The sequence below is a fragment of the Salvelinus namaycush genome, unplaced genomic scaffold (assembly GCF_016432855.1).
Source record: "Salvelinus namaycush isolate Seneca unplaced genomic scaffold, SaNama_1.0 Scaffold77, whole genome shotgun sequence".
In the NCBI taxonomy this organism is placed as follows: Eukaryota; Metazoa; Chordata; class Actinopteri; order Salmoniformes; family Salmonidae; genus Salvelinus; species Salvelinus namaycush.
Window position 1 is genome coordinate 375,411 of NW_024061497.1, and position 19,912 is coordinate 395,322.

A 19,912-nucleotide genomic window follows, 5' to 3' on the forward strand; every position below is an offset into this window, starting at 1 on the left:
CTCTCTCTCCCCCATCTCTCTTCCCTTTCTCCCCTCTCTCTCTCTCTTCCCTCTCTCTCTCTCTCTTCCCTCTCTCTCTCCAGTGCTTTATACTGCAGCAGACTTTATTATTGTTTTCAATGCTCTTCCCTTTGAGGTTCAGCATCGGTGGACTATTATTGTCCTGCCAGACGTATTTGGGTTGACATTTTAGTTAAAGAAAGGTTGCTTGCCAGTTTATTGCGTCTTGTTATTTGAACTGTATTGATGTGGTACTAATGACATGTGGCCCAGAAGATTGTAGACATTTTAACCTGTTTGGGCTGCAGGGGCAGTATTGAGTAGCCGGATAAAAGGTGCCCATTTCAAACGGCCTCGTACTCAATTCTTGCTCGTACAATATGCATATTATTATTACTATTGGATAGAAAACACTCTCTAGTTTCTAAAACCGTTTGAATTATATCTGCAAGTAAAACAGAACTCATTTTGCAGCAAACTTCCTGACAGGAAGTGGAAAATCTGAAATCGATGCTCTGTTCTAGGGCCTGCCTATAAATGTCCTTGATATTTATTAGAATACATGCACTTCATACGTCTTCCACTAGATGTCGACAGGCAGTAAGAGAAGAAATGGAGTGTATAACTTGATCTGGAGTCGAATAAAAGCTCTCGGCATGACGTGTCACCAGTTTCCTGTTTTCTGGAGAGCGCGTGAAAGGACCTGGTTTTGCCTTCTGATAAGCTGTCGTTATAGACGACTAATATCTCCGGCTTTGATTTTATTTGATACATGTGACAATATCATCGTAAAGTATGTTTTTTCAATATAGTTTTATTAGATTATTTTTAAAAATTCGGGACGTTAGGCGTGTTGCGTTGTGTGCCTTTGTTCAGGAAGGACAGCTTTGCGCCACTTTGCTAGCTTTCCGTGCTAATTGACTGGAGAAGAGGACATTCTAAATCCAAACAACGATTGTTCTGGACAAAGGACCCCTTGTACAACATTCTGATGAAAGATCATCAAAAGTAGGACCCATTTTATGATGTTATTTCATATATCTGTCGTACATGTGAACTAGTAGTTTGCGGCCAGGTTTTGGGCACGCTCTCGCCATAACGTAAACTGCATATCGTAATGAAGTTATTTTTAGAATTCTAACACGGCGATTGCATTAAGAACTAGTGTATCTATCATTTACTATACAACATGTATTTTTTAGTTATGTTTATGAATAGTTATTTGGTCAGAATATGTGAGTGTCAGAAAAATATCCGGACGTTGTGGGAAAAAGATGCTACGTTAGCACAATGTATAACCACTGATTTCAGCACTAAATATGCACATTTTCGAACAAAACATAAGTGTATGTATAACCTGATGTTATAGGACTGTCATCTGATGAAGCTTATCAAGGTTAGTCAAAAATTATATATCTTTTGCTGGTTTATTCGCTATCGCTAACGTGCCTATTGCTATCGCTAACGTGCCTTGATGAATGAATGCGGTAGTGTGGTAGGCTATTGTAGTAAGCTAATATAATGCTATATTGTGTTTTCGCTGTAAAACACTTAAAAAATCGGAAATATTGGCTGGATTCACAAGATGTTTGTCTTTAACCTGTCTGACTCCAGCGTTCCGCCAGCGGAACTCCTCCCACATTCCACTGAAAAGGCAGAGCGCGAAATGTTTCAGAAATGTTTTATGATGAATATTTAGGTATTTGACGTTGGTGTCTGTAATTACTCTGGCTGCTTCGGTCCTATTTGTGACGGTAGCTGTGATGGTAGCTGCAATGTAAAACTGATTTATACCTCAAATATGCACATTTTTCGAACAAAACATAGATTTATTGTATAACATGTTATAAGACTGTCATCTGATGAAGTTGTTTCTTGGTTAGTTTGGTTGGTTCTTGGTTAGTTAGGTTGGCTTTGTGCATGCTACCTGTGCTGTGAAAAATGTCTGTCCTTTTTTGTATTTGGTGGTGAGCTAACATAAATATACGTGGTGTTTTCGCTAAAAAACATTTTAAAGATCGGACATGTTGGCTGGATTTACAAGATGTTTATCTTTCATATGCTGTATTGGACTTGTTAATGTGTGAAAGTTAAATATTTCAAAAAAATATATTTTGAATTTCGCGCCCTGCACTTGAAGTGGCTGTTGTCATATTGTGCCCGGCTTCGGGCTTGCAGCCAGAAGAAGTTAAGGCCTTTGTTTGTCTATGACCCCCACCATTCATACCCTCTGCACTCCTCCACTGGGAGGTAATACAAATTACTGCAAATCCTCTAATGTTGATGACTGGGTTCTTTCTTGTAAATTGTTTCTATGAAGTTGTCGTTAAATTGCTCTGACATCATTATTGTATGAGGTATTATTGGTGGGGTTACCCCTGTGCTGTGATGGGTGTTTTATATGGTGGGTCTTATCTTTTCTCTCCACTGGCTATCTGTCTAACAGGCTACACTCTAGACAGTCTCTTCTGCTGATGTGTGTGTGTCTGGTAGTGGGTCTCTCTCTATCCTACTCTTTTCCTTTCTGCAGGGTTAATACCTGCCTGGCGCCCCAACAAAATCTTTACCTTTACCCCTCTCTAACAATACCGCTACAAGATTTACCAACACTTGAAGTTTTATATGTCAAATGTTTCTACAAGATAATAACCACTAGCATCACATGATCACTAACCACCACACATGTTCAGACTCACCTCAGCTGTGAGATGTAGGACAGACACTGAAGGAAACTCCTCACTTCACTCTCTTCATCTGACCAGCCCTTCAGCTCTACTCGTTTCTTCTCTGGTTGGAGTTTCAGCACTTCTAGGAGGAGGGGGGCCTTTCTCTCTGAGAGGTCTATGGACCAGACTGCAGGAGCTGACTGGTAAACTGTCTGTAATGTTGGAAGGACACTCCTGCCTATTTGAGTCTCATAGTCCTTCACATGTGAGTACAGATCCAGCAGGAAATCACATTGATATTCCTTATGCTCGTCATCATCATAATACTCGGCGCGGACGGGGAAAGTTCTGTAAGTACACATTGATGATACCAGCTTCAGTGTCTTCTCTCCTGTCTGCTCCTCCCACTCTGCTGCTTGAGACAGGAGATCCACCAGGAACTTGATCTGCTTTGAGGGATCAGACCTCCATGGATAGAAACTGCAACAAGGACAGTAACAGCTGATTCAGACATGGATGAACACATGAAACCAGTCATAGTTAAAGATATATGAAGTAGTTATACAATTAAAAAATATATATTTGACCTTCATTTAACTAGAACAAATTCTTACTTTCAATGACGGCCTAGGAACAGTGGGTTAACACTCTAACCACTAGGCTTTCTGCCACCCCTAATAATGTGCTTTGGTTATTGTCAAAGTATTACACTTTAGAGACATTATGTGTGACATTTAGTAATGTAACATTAGTTATGTCAGGAAATGGGCTGAAAAATGTTCCCAGATTCACCAACATGTGTAGTTTTATACGGAGCCTTCACCGTGTGCTGCCACTTTGCATCAGCAGTCAGAAAGGAGACTCTCTGGGGGGCAGTTTGATAGTGGTGATGCTAAACAACTCTGGTTTATTTTCTCTCTCCCCTCTCTCTTCCCTCTCTGTTCCCTCTCTCTCTTCCCTCTCTCTTCCCTCTCTATTCCCTCTCTCATCCCTCTCTTTTCCCTCTCTAGTCCCTCTCTCATCCCTCTCTAATCCCTCTCTATTCCCTCTCTATTCCCTCTCTCGTCCCTCTCTCTCATCCCTCTCTATTCCCTCTCTTATCCTTCTCTCTCATCCCTCTCTCTTCCCTCTCTCATCCCTCTCTATTCCCTCTCTATTCCCTCTCTCATCCCTCTCTATTCCCTCTCTATTCCCTCTCTCTCTTCCCTCTCTCTCATCCCTCTCTATTCCCTCTCTCATCCCTCTCTCTCATCCATCTCTCTCTTCCCTCTCTCTCTTCCCTCTCTATTCCCTCTCTATTCCCTCTCTCTCTTCCCTCTCTCATCCCTCTCTCTTCCCTCTCTATTCCCTCTCTCTCATCCCTCTCTCATCCATCTCTCTCTTCCCTCTCTCTTCCCTCTCTCTTCCCTCTCTCTCTTTCCTCTCTCTCTTCCCTCTCTCTTCCCTCTCTCTCTTCCCTCTCTCTCTTCCCCCTCTCTATTCCCTCTCTCTTCCATCTCTCTATTCCCTATCTCTATTCCCTATCTCTATTCCCACTTTCTCTTCCATCTCTCTTCCATCTCTTCCCTATCTCTATTCCCTCTCTCTTCCCTCTCTCTCCCCTCTCTCTTCCCTCTCTCTTCCCTCTCTCTTCCCTCTCTCTTCCCTCTCTCTTCCCTCTCTCTCTTCCCTCTCTCTTCCCTCTCTTCCCTCTCTCTTCTCTCTCTATTCCCTCTCTATTACCTCTCTCTTCTCTCTATATTCCCTCTCTCTCTTCCCTCTCTCTCTTCCCTCTCTCTTCCCTCTCTCTTCCCTCTCTATTCCCTCTCTATTCCCTCTCTCTTCCCTCTCTCTTCCCTCTCTCTTCCCCCTCCCTCTTCCCTCTCTCTCTTCCCTCTCGCTCTTCTCTCTCTATCCCCTCTCTCTTCCCTCTCTCTATTCCCTCTCTTGTCCCTCTATTCCCTCTCTCTTCCCTCTCTCTTTCCTCTCTCTCCCTCTCTCTCTTCCCTCTCTCTCCCCTCTCTCTTTCCCCACTCTCTTCCCTCTCTCATCCCTCTCTCTCTTCCCTCTCTCTCCCCTTTCTCCCTCTCTCTTCCCTCTCTCTTCCCTCTCTCATCCCACTCTCTCTTCCCTCTCTCTTACCTCTCTCTCCCCTCTATACTCCCTCTCTCTTCCTTCTCTCTCTTCCCTCTCTCTTCCCTCTCTCTCGTCCCTCTCTCATCCCTCTCTCTCTCCCCTTTCTCCCTCTCTCTTCCCTCTCTCTTTTCCCTCTCTCTTCCCTCTCTCCCTCTCTCTTTCCTCTCTCTCTCCCCTCTCTCTTCCCTCTCTCTCTTTCCTCTCTCTCTTCCCTCTCTCTTCCCTCTCTCACCCCTCTCTCACCCCTCACTCTCTTCCCTCTCTCTCCCCTCTCTCCCTCTCTACTCCCTCTCTCTTCCCTCTCTCTATTCCCTCTCTCTTCCCTTTCTCCCTCTCTCTTCCCTAGTTTTATACGGAGCCTTCACCGTGTGCTGCCACTTTGCATCAGCAGTCAGAAAGGAGACTCTCTGGGGGGTAGTTTGATAGTGGTGATGCTGAACAACTCTGGTTTATTTTCACTCTTCTCTCTCTCTCTTCCCTCTCTCTCTTCCCTCTTGCTCGCGCTCTTCCCTCTCTCTCTTGCTCTCTCTCTCTTGCTCTCTCTCTCGCTCTCTCTTCCCTCTCTCGCTCTCTCTCCCCTCTCTAGCTCTCTTTCTCTTCCCTCTCTCTTTCTCTCCCCTCTCTCGCTCTCTCTCCCCTCTCTCGCTTTCTTTCTCTTCCCTCTCTCGCTCTCTTTCTCTCCCCTCTCTCGCTCTCTTTCTCTTCCCTCTCTCGCTCCCTTTCCTCTCTCTCTTCACTCTCTCTCTTATCGCTCTCTTCCCTCTCGCTCTCTTCCCCCTTCTCCCCCTCCCTCTCTCTCTCTCTCTCTCGTCTCTCCTCTCTTCTCCTCTCTCTCTTCCCTCTCTCGCTCTCTTTCTCTTCCCTCTCTCTCTCTCTCTCTCTCCCTCTCTCCAGTGCTTTACACTGCAGCAGACTTTATTATTGTTTTCAATGCTCTTCCCTTTGAGGTTCAGCGTGGCTGGACTATTATTGTCCTGCCAGACGTATTTGGGTTGACATTTTAGTTAAAGGGAGGTTGCTTGCCAGTTTATTGTGTCTTGTTATTTGAACTGTATTGATGTGGTACTAATGACATGTGGCTTAGACGATTGTGGACATTTTAAGGCCTTTGTTTGTCTATGACCCCCCACCATTCATACCCTCTGCACTCCTCCACTGGGAGGTAATACAAATTACTGCAAATCCTCTAATGTTGATGACTGGGTTCTTTCTTGTAAATTGTTTCTATAAAGTTGCCGTTAAATTGCTCTGCCATCATTATTGTATGAGGTATTATTGGTGTGGTTACCCCTGTGCTGTGATGGGTGTTATATATGGTGAGTCTTATCTTTTCTCTCCACTGGCTATCTGGCTAACAGGCTACACTCTAGACAGTCTCTTCTGCTGATGTGTGTGTGTGTGGTAGTGGGTCTCTCTCTATCCTACTCTTTTCCTTTCTGCAGAGTTAACCTGTTGAGGACAGAGGGCGCTGTTTTCACTTTGGGGGAAAATCGTGCCCAATTTAAACGGCCTCGTACTCAATTCCTGCTCGTACAATATGCATATTATTATTACTATTGGATAGAAAACACTCTCTAGATTCTAAAACCGTTTGAATTATATCTGTGAGTAAAACAGAACTCCTTTTGCAGCAAACTTCCTGACAGGAAGTGGAAAATCTGAAATCGATGCTCTCTTCTAGGGGCTGCCTATTAAAGTCCTTGATATTTAAAAGTTTAGATGCACTTCATACATCTTCCACTAGATGTCGACAAGGAGTGAGAGAAGAAATTGAGTGTGTAACTTGATCTGGACTCGAATAATAGCTCTTGGCATGACGTGTCACCAGTTTCCTGTTTTCTGGAGAGCGCGAGGAGGGACCTGGATTTGCCTTCTGATAAGCTGTCGTTATGGACGACTAATATCTCCGGCTTTGATTTTATTTGATACATATGACAATATCATCGTAAAGTATGTTTTTTCAATATAGTTTAATCAGATTATTGAAATTTTTTCGGGAGTTTTGCCGTGTTCCGTTCTCTTCCGTTTGTTGACATGGAGAGATGCGTGCCACTTGGCAAGTGTGCTTGCTAAATCGAGAGGGAAAAAGGCCGTTCTAAATCCAAACAACGATTGTTCCCGACAAAGGACCCCTTGTACAACATTCTGATGAAAGATCAGCAAAAGTAGGACCCATTTTGGGCACGCTCTCGCCATAAAATAAACTGCATATCGTAATAAAGTTATTTTTAGAATTCTAACACGGCGATTGCATTAAGAACTAGTGTATCTATCATTTCCTATACAACATGTATTTTTTTGTTATGTTTATGAATAGTTATTTGGTCAGAATATGTGTGTCATAAAAAGTGTCAGAAAAATATCCGGACGTTGTGGGAAAAAGATGCTACGTTAGCACAATGTATAACCACTGATTTCAAGTCTAAATATGCACATTTTCGAACAAAACATAAGTGTATGTATAACCTGATGTTATAGTACTGTCATCTGATGAAGCTTATCAAGGTTAGTCAAAAATTATATATCTTGCTGGTTTATTCGCTATCGCTAACGTGCCTATTGCTATAGCTAACGTGCCTTGATGAATGAATGCGGTAGTGTGGTAGGCTATTGTAGTAAGCTAATATAATGCTATATTGTGTTTTCGCTGTAAAACACTTAAAAAATCGGAAATATTGGCTGGATTCACAAGATGTTTGTCTTTAATTTGCTGTACACCATCGATTTTTCAGAAATGTTTTATGATGAGTATTTAGGTATTTGACGTTGGTGTCTGTAATTACTCTGGCAGCTTCGGTCCTATTTCTGACGGTAGCTGTGATTGTAGCTGCAATGTAAAACTGATTTATACCTCAAATATGCACATTTTTCGAACAAAACATAGATTTATTGTATAACATGTTATAAGACTGTCATCTGATGAAGTTGTTTCTTGGTTAGTTTGGTTGGTTCTTGGTTAGTTAGGTTGGCTTTGTGCATGCTACCTGTGCTGTGAAAAATGTCTGTCCTTTTTTGTATTTGGTGGTGAGCTAACATAAATATACGTGGTGTTTTCGCTGTAAAACATTTTAAAAATCGGACATGTTGACTGGATTCACAAGATGTGTATCTTTCATTTGCTGTATTGGCCTTGTTAATGTGTGAAAGTTAAATATTTCTAAAAAATATATTTTTAATTTCGCGCTCTGCCTTTTCAGTGGAGTGTGGGAAGAGTACCGCTACAAGATTTACCAACACTTGAAGTTTTATACGTCAAATGTCTCTACAAGATAATAACCACTAGCATCACATGATCACTAACCACCACACATGTTCAGACTCACCTCAGCTGTGAGATGTAGGGCAGACACTGAAGGAAACTCCTCACTTCACTCTCTTCATCTGACCAGCCCTTCAGCTCTACTGGTTTCTTCTCTGGTTGGAGTTTCAGCACTTCTAGGAGGAGGGAGGCCTTTCTCTCTGAGAGGTATATGGACCAGACTGCAGGAGCTGACTGGTAAACTGGCTGTAATGCTGGAAGGACACTCCTGCCTGTTTGAGTCTCATAGTCCTCCACATGCGAGCACAGATCCAGCAGGAAATCACTCTGTTCAGAATTGCCTCCATTTGGAAAAGGAAAGCCTCTGTAAGTACACACTGATGATACCAGCTTCAGTGTCTTCTCTCCTGTCTGCTCCTCCCACTCTGCTGCTTGAGACAGGAGATCCACCAGGAACTTGATCAGCTTTGAGGGATCAGACCTCTGTGGATAGAACCTGCAACAAGGACAGTAACAGCTGATTCAGACATGGATGAACACATGAAACCAGTCATAGTTAAAGATACACAGGGATGCAAACTAGTCACCTTTCGGCGAAATTCGCCGTTTTGAATCCAAAATACGTATTTCGTGTAGATCTCATGAGAATAGTTCGGTGGGGGAGGGGTTTGGATCACTACTGGCTGTAAGCGAACGAGTGATGTACGTTTGGAGCAATACTGTCTGTATCCAAGGCTCAGCCAATCGTTCCCATAACAACAGAACGCAGCACAATACTGTCTGTATCCAAGGCTCAGCCAATCGTTCCCATAACAACAGAACGCAGCACAATACTGTCTGTATCCAAGGCTCAGCCAATCGTTCCCATAACAACAGAACGCAGCACAATACTGTCTGTATCCAAGGCTCAGTCAATCGTTCCCATAACAACAGAACGCAGCACAATACTGTCTGTATCCAAGGCTCAGCCAATCGTTCCCATAACAACAGAACGCAGCACAATACTGTCTGTATCCAAGGCTCAGCCAATCGTTCCCATAACAACAGAACGCAGCACAATACTGTCTGTATCCAAGGCTCAGCCAGTCGTTCCCATAACAACAGAACGCAGCACAATACTGTCTGTATCCAAGGCTCAGCCAATCGTTCCCATAACAACAGAACGCAGCACAATACTGTCTGTATCCAAGGCTCAGTCAATCGTTCCCATAACAACAGAACGCAGCACAATACTGTCTGTATCCAAGGCTCAGCCAATCGTTCCCATAACAACAGAACGCAGCACAATACTGTCTGTATCCAAGGCTCAGTCAATCGTTCCCATAACAACAGAACGCAGCACAATACTGTCTGTATCCAAGGCTCAACCAATCGTTCCCATAACAACAGAACGCAGCACAATACTGTCTGTATCCAAGGCTCAGCCAATCGTTCCCATAACAACAGAACGCAGCACAATACTGTCTGTATCCAAGGCTCAGCCAATCGTTCCCATAACAACAGAACGCAGCACAATACTGGCTGTATCCAAGGCTCAGCCAATCGTTCCCATAACAACAGAACGCAGCACAATACTGTCTGTATCCAAGGCTCAGCCAATCGTTCCCATAACAACAGAACGCAGCACGAAACTGAAGAGAGAAGAGACAACCAATGCGCTAGTCACAGCATCAGCGCGCGCTCTGGAAAGAGCGGGAGAGTGGAAAGGCAGTTGGGCGGTTAATTTACAGCAGCGCGTCGCCCTGAACGGTAACAGAGAGGTAGGTGATAAGCCTGACCACAGAGACCGGGGTGAGGAGAGTACCTGTAACCGAAAAACAACTGGCATTTGCCACAGAGACCGGGGTGAGGAGAGTACCTGTAACCGAAAAACAACTGGCATTTGGAAAGTTTGAGGTGAGAGAGAAAGTGTGATGGAAAAAGTAACATTATTGTTAGCTTTGCTAAGTATATTGCTATAGTAGCTGGCTCAAATTTCTCTGTTAGCCAATGTGGGGTTTTATAAGGTTTGACATGCTTAACTAACTATAAACTAGTAGGGCTTTTTATGCATTAAAGTTTGAATATTATGACTCTTGTGAACCTGACTTTTACATTGTTCTCAGGCTTACCAGTGCTCAAGGCCTAACCCTAAAGTATGTGTTTTGTATGCAACAGTGTATCTGAGTGTAAGAGATGAACAATAAAGTGTGAAATGTGTGTGTGTTAAGAAGGGCGCTGTACTGTGTGACCGAAACTGTGCTAATCTTAGAGAGGCACAGGAGGGGTGTAGAGGGAGGGGGGTGAATCAGGAGACTGCTGACTGTGGTGTACAATAGACAATAACAGATAAACTATACACACGAAGAACATCTGTGAGGTTCTGAGATATGCACTATAACCCAATACTATAACACATGTGATTGAATATTAGCAACTGTTGGCCTGGGAGCCTGGGTGTCTGTGTGTGTGTGCTGGAAGTAACAGTTAGCCTCAGATAAGTGTGCTGGGAAGCTGTGGTTAGCCTTGAGCGAGAACAGTGGGCTTTGTATACAGGTGCAAATAGCTCAGACAATGTTGCAGAGCTGTCTGACCTCAGTCTCTGGGGTGAGGGAGCGTAATCTACCCAGCAACAGCGCCGGGACACCAAAATGCGCTAAGGGGCTAGGACTAGCTTAAGCGCCAACACCAGCGATAGGCCAGTAAGTTTAAACCATGCTGTGCCTCTACTCTAACAGGCCTGTTCAGAAACAGGAACTAACTCTGTTGAAGTATAAAAGGGAAAGGGAGTGGGGTGTGGGCTGTTGTTCTCTGTCTTATCCTGCGTGATGACACAGTGAACCCGTATATACGGAAATTGCATTTGCCATTTATTAACTCTTGAAATAAACAATTATTTTAAACAAGTTCAGGTGTGCTATTGTTCCTATCTCAGTTGAACCTTCGCAGCCTTAACACCAACTTAACTGATCAGATAATTGAGTTTATTGTTTGAAAATTAGCTGGCTAACAAAGTCAGATAGCTAGCTAGCTAACGTTACAACGTCAGATGAGCTAACGTCAGTAACCTAACCAATCCGTTATAGTATTAACTGGTATTCGACTCCTTGCCGTTCCTCAAGTTATAGCGCGTTAAGTTAGTTGCTTACTGGACCCTGGGAATCTGTGTGAAATGTTAACTAGTTAACAAACTAACTATCTGTGAACTAATGTTTTCCTTCTACAGTATGTGGTTAATTTTCAGAATGAGAGAATTAGGTGAAAATAAGGCGTTGCTTGTTAAACAAGTGGATTCAGGGATCAAGTGTAGCTGGAGCTGGATGCCAGTATAGAGGTGAAAGGAACACCACACACTTTCCCTCTTTCAATACAGTGGATTAAAAGAGGTATATGCCAGATGTGTTCTCTGCCTGAAAGAGATCAATTATGCCAACAAAGGGTATCCTGCTCTGCTGGCACATTGTAGAACAGGTAGAAAGTGTACAATGTAATAATATGCAGTATAGCTTTTGTAGTGTTGAACATGACAGTTACACTTGTGAGTGAGGGGGGATTATTACATTTTTTACTCGGTGAACATTATTTTTGCAGACATGTAGCCTTGTGCACCTGATCGATGTCTACTATAGTGGCCACGATAATAGAGCAACAATAGAATGCCTGTTTGTTTCATTATATTCTACTTTAAGATGTTTTTTTCCCACAAGTGCAATATATATGTGTGTGTGGTAACATGCGTTATATTATAAAGGCTGTCATGGTAAGAAGGCTGTCATGGTAACAAGCATTATTTTATAAAGGCTGTCATGGTAACAAGCGTTCTATTATAAACGCTGTCATGGCAACAAGCGTTCTATTATAAAGGCTGTCATGGCAACAAGCGTTCTATTATAAAGGCTGTCATGGTAAGAAGGCTGTCATGGTAACAAGCATTATTTCATAAAGGCTGTCATGGTAACAAGCGTTCTATTATAAACGCTGTCATGGCAACAAGCGTTCTATTATAAAGGCTGTCATGGTAAGAAGGATGTCATGGTAACAAGCAGTCTATTATAAAGGCTGTCATGGTAACACGTGTTCTATTATAAAGGCTGTCAAGGTAACAAGCGTTCTATTATAAATGCTGCCATGGTAACAAGCGTTCTATTATAAAGGCTGTCATGGTAACAAGCATTCTATTATAAAGGCTGTCATGGTAACAAGCATTATATTATAAAGGCTGTCATGGCAACAAGCGTTCTATTATAAAGGCTGTCATGGTAACAAGCGTTCTATTATAAAGGCTGTCATGGTAACAAGCGTTCTATTATAAAGGCTGTCATGGTAACAAGCATTCTATTATAAAGGCTGCCATGGTAACAAGCGTTCTATTATAAAGGCTGTTATGGTAACAAGCATTCTATTATAAAGGCTGTCATGGTAACTGCAAAATTAGTGGATAGTTTTTTTCTCAAGACTTGAGTGTAATTTGCAGTAAAGTCTAGGCAACAAATAACATTGGATTGCTTTCTTTACATTTTTTAGCTGTGAGTTTGGTTGAACCACTTTATATTTGACACACAGAGACTGATCATGTAGATCATGTTCTGTGTTACTTAATTAGTTAAAACCTGCATTTCCCCCTAGCAGGGATTTATTACATGTTTCAGTGCAACAAAAAGTGTCACCTTTTTGGGCCTCACCAGTTTACATCCCTGTACACCTGTACACCGTTAGGTCCATAAGCATTTGGACACTGACAGAATGTGCAGAATTCTGTCTCTGCCACAAAGGATCGGAAAGGAAGCAATCTAGTGTAGACTTTCATCTTTAATTTGAGGGTTTTGTCAAAATTATTGTATGAACCGTGTAGGAATTACAACCATTTTCATACCTACCTATTTTTATACATAGGCCCCGCAATTTTAGGGGATCAAAAGTAATTGGACAAACTAACATAATCCTAAATTCAATTGTGAGTTTTAACAGTTGGTTAAACTTGAAGGGAGCTTAGGTGGGAGAGAAGTGGAGTTTGGTGGTTAAAACTGTGGAGAAGAGGTTCGTTTCCACTATCTCAGCAACCAGACTTATTCAAGTGGGCAAAGTAAAGCAAGGAAATCATGTATTATGAATAGATGGGAAACTAAATTCACAGTAAAAGCATTCAAATGTATTGTCATGTTTTTAAGAACAAAAATAGGTGACAGGTTTGTGAATCCTGAGCAGAAGGACTTTTAAAGTCTGTAACCAATAGACATCACCAGATGCTGGGTTTCATCCCTGGTGATGCTCTGCCAGGACTTTACTGCAGCTGTCTTCAGTTCCTGCTTGTTCTTTTTTATTTATTTCACCTTTATTTAACCAGGTAGGCTAGTTGAGAACAAGTTCTCATTTGCAACTGCGACCTGGCCAAGATAAAGCATAGCAGTGTGAATAGACAACAACACAGAGTTACACATGGAGTAAACAATAAACAAGTCAATAACATAGTAGGGGGAAAAAAAGGGGGGAAAAAAAGAGAATCTATATACAATGTGTGCAAAAGGCATGAGGAGGTAGGCAATAAATAGGCCATAGGAGCGAATAATTACAATTTAGCAGATTAACACTGGGGTGATAAATCATCAGGTGATCATGTGCAAATAGAGATACTTGTGTGCAAAAGAGCAGAAAAGTAAATAAATAAAAACAGTATGGGGATGAGGTAGGTAAATTGGGTGGGCTGTTTACAGATGGACTATGTACAGCTGCAGCGATCGGTTAGCTGCTCAGATAGCAGATGTTTAAAGTTGTTGAGGGAGATAAGTCTCCAACTTCAGAGATTTTTGCAATTCGTTCCAGTCGCAGGCAGCAGAGAACTGGAAGGAAAGGCAGCCAAATGAGGTTTTGGCTTTAGGGATGATCAGTGAGATACACCTGCTGGAGCACGTACTACGGGTGGGTGTTGCCATCGTGACCAGTGAACTGAGATAAGGCGGCGCTTTACCTAGCATAGCCTTGTCGATGACCTGGAGCCAGTGGGTCTGACGACGAACATGCAGCGAGGGCCAGCCGACTAGAGCATACAGGTCGCAGTGGTGGGTGGTATAAGGTGCTTTAGTAACAAAACGGATGGCACTGTGATAAACTGCATCCAGTTTGCTGAGTAGAGTATTGGAAGCTATTTTGTAGATGACATCGCCGAAGTCGAGGATCGGTAGGATAGTCAGTTTTACTAGGGTAAGTTTGGCAGCGTGAGTGAAGGAGGCTTTGTTGCGAAATAGAAAGCTGACTCTCGATTTGATTTTGGATTGGAGATGTTTGATATGAGTCTGGAAGGAGAGTTTGCAGTCTAGCCAGACACCTAGGTACTTATAGATGTCCACATATTCTAGGTCGGAACCATCCAGGGTGGTGATGCTAGTCGGGCGTGCGGGTGCAGGCAGCGACCGGTTGAAAAGCATGCATTTGGTTTTACTAGCGTTTAAGAGCAGTTGGAGGCCACGGAAGGAGTGTTGTATGGCATTGAAGCTCGTTTGGAGGTTAGATAGCACAGTGTCCAAGGAAGGGCCAGAAGTATACAGAATGGTGTCGTCTGCGTAGAGGTGGATCAGGGAATCGCCCGCAGCAAGAGCAACATCATTGATATATACAGAGAAAAGAGTCGGCCCGAGAATTGAACCCTGTGGTACCCCCATAGAGACTGCCAGAGGACCGGACAACATGCCCTCCGATTTGACACACTGAACTCTGTCTGCGAAGTAGTTGGTGAACCAGGCAAGGCAGTCATTAGAAAAACCGAGGCTACTGAGTCTGCCGATAAGAATATGGTGATTGACAGAGTCGAAAGCATTGGCCAGGTCGATGAAGACGGCTGCACAGTACTGTCTTTTATCGATGGCGGTTATGATATCGTTTAGCACCTTAAGCGTGGCTGAGGGGCACCCGTGACCGGCTCGTAAACCGGATTGCACAGCAGAGAAGGTACGGTGGGATTCGAGATGGTCAGTGATCTGTTTGTTGACTTGGCTTTCGAAGACCTTAGATAGGCAGGGCAGGATGGATATAGGTCTGTAACAGTTTGGGTCCAGGGTGTCTCCCCCTTTGAAGAGGGGGATGACCGCGGCAGCTTTCCAATCCTTGGGGATCTCAGATGATACGAAGGAGAGGTTGAACAGGCTGGTAATAGGGGGTGCGACAATGGCGGCGGACAGTTTCAGAAATAGAGGGTCCAGATTGTCAAGCCCAGCTGATTTATATGGGTCCAGGTTTTGCAGCTCTTTCAGAACATCTGCTATCTGGATTTGGGTAAAGGAGAAGCTGGGGAGGCTTGGGCGAGTAGCAGCGGGGGGGGGGGGGGGGGCGGAGCTGTTGGCCAGGGTTGGAGTAGCCAGGAGGAAGGCATGGCCAGGAGTTGAGAAATGCTTGTTGAAGTCTTCGATTATCACGGATTTATCGGTGGTGACCGTGTTACCTAGCCTCAGTGCAGTGGGCAGCTGGGAGGAGGTGCTCTTGTTCTCCATGGACTTTACAGTGTCCCAGAACTTTTTGGAGTTAGAGCTACAGGATGCAAATTTCTGCTTGAAAAAGCTGGCCTTTGCTTTCCTGACTGACTGCGTGTATTGGTTCCTGACTTCCCTGAACAGTTGCATATCGCGGGGACTATTCGATGGTATTGCAGTTCGCCACAGGATGTTTTTGTGCTGGTCGAGGGCAGTCAGGTCTGGAGTGAACCAAGGGCTATATCTGTTCTTAGTTCTGCATTTTTTGAACAGAGCATGCTTGTCTAAGATGGTGAGGAAGTTACTTTTAAAGAATGACCAGGCATCCTCAACTGACGGGATGAGGTCAATATCCTTCCAGGATACAAGGGCCAGGTCGATTAGAAAGGCCTGCTCGCAGAAGTGTTTTAGGGAGCGTTTGACAGTGATGAGGGGTGGTCGTTTGACCGCGGACCCGTAGCGGATACAGGCAATGAGGCAGTGATCGCTGAGATCCTGATTGAAGACAGCAGAGGTGTATTTGGAGGGCAAGTTGCTCAGGATAATGTCTATTAGGGTGCCCATGTTTACGGATTTAGGGTTGTACCTGGTGGGTTCCTTGATGATTTGTGTGAGATTGAGGGCACCCTAACTTGGTGCGTTTTGCCATCAGTTTTGCCTTCAGCAAGTGAAATGGATGCTCAATTGGATTCAGGTCAGGTGAATAACTTGGCCATTGCAGAACATTCCACTTCTTTGCCTTAAAAAAGTATTGGGTTGCTTTGGCAGTATGCTTCGGGTCATTGTCTGCACTGTGAAGTGCCGTCCAATGAGTTTTGAAGCATTTGGCTGAATCTGAGCAGATAACATAGCCCAATAAATACCAGTTCCATTGGTAGCCATACACTACCTCCACCATGCTTCACAGATGAGGTGCTTCGGATCATGAGCAGCAGCTCCTTCCTTTCTCCATACTCTTCTCTTCCCATCATTCTGGTACAAGTTGATCTTTGTCTCATCTGTCCATAGGATGTTGTTCCAGAACTGTCCAGAACTGTTTTTTTGGCAAACTCTAATCTGTTATTCCTGTTTTTGAGGCTTACCAATGGTTTACATCTTGTGGTAAACCCTCTGTATTTACTCTGGTGAAGTCTTCTCTTGATTGTTGACTTTGACACAGATACACCTACCTCCTGGAGGGTGTTCTTCATCTGGCCAACTGTTGTGAAAAAGGTTTTTCTTCACCAGGGAAATAATTATTCTGTCATCCACCACAGTTGTTTTCCGTGGTCTTCCGGGCCTTTTGGTGTTCCTGATGTTCCTGAGCTCACCGGTGTGTTATTTATTTTTAAGAATGTACCAAATAATTGATTTGGCCACACCTAATGTTTTTGTTATCTCTCTGATTTACTGGTTGGTTTTGATTTTTCAGCCTAATGATGGCTTGCTTCACTGGCAGTGACAGCTCTCTGGACTTCATATTGAGGGTTAACAGCAACACAAATGCAAATGCCACACTTGAAATCAACTCCAGACCTTTTATCCGCTTCCTTGTAAATAAACTAATGAGGGAATAACACACACCTGCCCTGGAACAGCTGAGCAGCCAATTGTCCAATTACTTTTGGTCCCTTTTGGTTCCTCAACTCCAATATGGTAGACAGCTAAAATAATACTAACTTGGTCAACGTCTAAATATTTATGGACCTGACTGTATGAAGCAGTTATACATTTACATTATCTGCTTTTGTTTTGTATAAGTCTTTAACCTCAAACACTTTCACAATATCTGGGTAACATTTGGTATGTCAACATCTGTTATGTCAGAAAATCTGAATATAAATGTTACCAGGTTTCTACAAGTGTCACACCCTGGCCTTAGTTATCTTTGTTTTCTTTATTATTTTAGTTAGGTCAGGGTGTGACATGGGGGATGTATGTGTTTTGTATTGTCTAGGGTTTTTTATATGTTTACGGGGCAGTGTTCAGTCTAGGTGTATGTATGTCTATGGTTGCCTAGATTGGTTCTCAATTAGAGACAGCTGTCTATCGTTGTCTCTGATTGGGAACCATATTTAGGCAGCCATATTCATTAGGTAGTTCGTGGGTGATTGTCTATGTGAGGTGTTTAGTGTCAGCACTATTTGTTATATAGCTTCACGTTCGTTTGTTGTTTTGCATAGTTTGTCAAGTGTTCTTCGTCTTCGTTTCTTAAATATGTATTCATTTCACGCTGTGCCTTGGTCCTCTCTTAAATGTTACGACGAACGTGACGAAGACAGTAATCACTAGCATCACATAATCACTAACCACCACACATGTTCAGACTCACCTCAGCTGTGAGATGTAGGGCAGACACTGAAGGAAACTCCTCACTTCACTCTCTTCATCTGACCAGCCCTTCAGCTTTACTGGTTTCTTCTCTGGTTGGAGTTTCAGCACTTCTAGGAGGAGGTAGGCCTTTCTCTCTGAGAGGTCTATGGACCAGACTGCAGGAGCTGACTGGTAAACTGGCTGTAATGCTGGAAGGAAACTCCTGCCTGTTTGAGTCTCATAGTCCTTCACATGTGAGTACAGATCCAGCAGGAAATCACTCTGTTTAGAAATGTATCCATTGGGAAAAGGAAATGATCTGTAAGTCCCCACTGATGATACCAGCTTCAGTGTCTTCTCTCCTGTCTGCTCCTCCCACTCTGCTGCTTGAGACAGGAGATCCACCAGGAACTTGATCTGCTTTGAGGGATCAGACCTCGATGGACAGAAACTGCAACAAGGACAGTAACAGCTGATTCAGACATGGATGAACACATGAAACCAGTCATAGTTAAAGATATATGAAGTAGTTATACATTTACATAATGTGCTTTGGTTATATGTTAAAGTATTTAATTATATAGACATTCACATTATTTATCTGTGACATTTAGTAATGCAACATTAGTTATGTCAGGAAATCTAATTTATTTTCCCTCATCCCTCTCTTTCTCTTCCCTATCGCTCTTTCACTTTTCTCTTCTCTCTCTCTTCCCCCTCTCTCTCGTCCCTCTCTCTCTCTCGTCCCTCTCTCTCTCTCGTCCCTCTCTCTCTCTCGTCCCTCTCTCTCTCTCGTCCCTCTCTCTCTCGTCCCTCTCCCTCTCTCTCGTCCCTCTCTCTCTCTCTTCCCTCTCTCTCATCCCCCTCTCTCTCTCCAGTGCTTTACAATGCAGCAGACTTTATTATTGGTTTCAATGCTCTTCCCTTTGAGGTTCGGCATCGCTGGACTATTATTGTCCTGCCAGACGTATTTGTGTTGACATTTTAGTTAAAGGGAGGTTTCTTGCCAGTTTATTGTGTCTTGTTATTTGAACTGTATTGATGTGGTACTAATGACATGTGGCCCAGAAGATTTTGGACATTTTAAGGCCTTTGTTTGTCTATGACCCCCCACCATTCATACCCTCTGCACTCCTCCACTGGGAGGTAATACAGAATACTGCAAATAATCTCATGTTGATGACTGGGTTCTTTCTTGTAAATAGTTTCTATGAAGTTGCCGTTAAATTGCTCTGCCATCATTATTGTATGAGGTATTATTGGTGGGGTTACCCCTGTGCTGTGATGGGTGTTTTATATGGTGTGTCTTATCTTTTCTCTCCACTGGCTATCTGGCTAACAGGCTACACTCTAGACAGTCTCTTCTGCTGATGTGTGTGTCTGGTAGTGGGTCTCTCTCTATCCTACTCTTTTCCTTTCTGCAGGGTTAATACCTGCCTGGCGCCCCAACAAAATCTTTACCTTTACCCCTCTCTAACAATACCGCTACAAGATTTACCAACACTTGAAGTTTTATATGTCAAATGTTTCTACAAGATAATAACCACTAGTATCACATGATCACTAACCACCACACATGTCCAGACTCACCTCAGCTGTGAGATGTAGGACAGACACTGAAGGAAACTCCTCACTTCACTCTCTTCATCTGACCAGCCCTTCAGCTCTACTGGTTTCTTCTCTGGTTGGAGTTTCAGCACTTCTAGGAGGAGGGAGGCCTTTCTCTCTGAGAGGTCTATGGACCAGACTGCAGGACTGGCTGACTGGTAAACTGGCTGTAATGCTGGAAGGACACTCCTGCCTGTTTGAGTCTCATAGTCCTTCACATGTGAGTACAGATCCAGCAGGAAATCACATTTCTGGTTGTGATATACTTTAGACAGTGACAACACTTTCTCTACAGTTGTTTGTATGGTTCCTCTCTCATGGAGAGCTGCTTGAAGACACAGATTCAGTAGGAATGTCTTCTCTCTCTTTCTCCTCTCTTCAGGGGATCTTCTCTGATCATGTGGAGGAGTAAAACTGCAAGAACAGTTTAACAACAAATAGATGAATATGTGAGAGATATGATATGCATTTCTGATGGTCACATTATGGTGGGTAAAATACAATGACTATCTTTCTAAACTCATCATCCACTT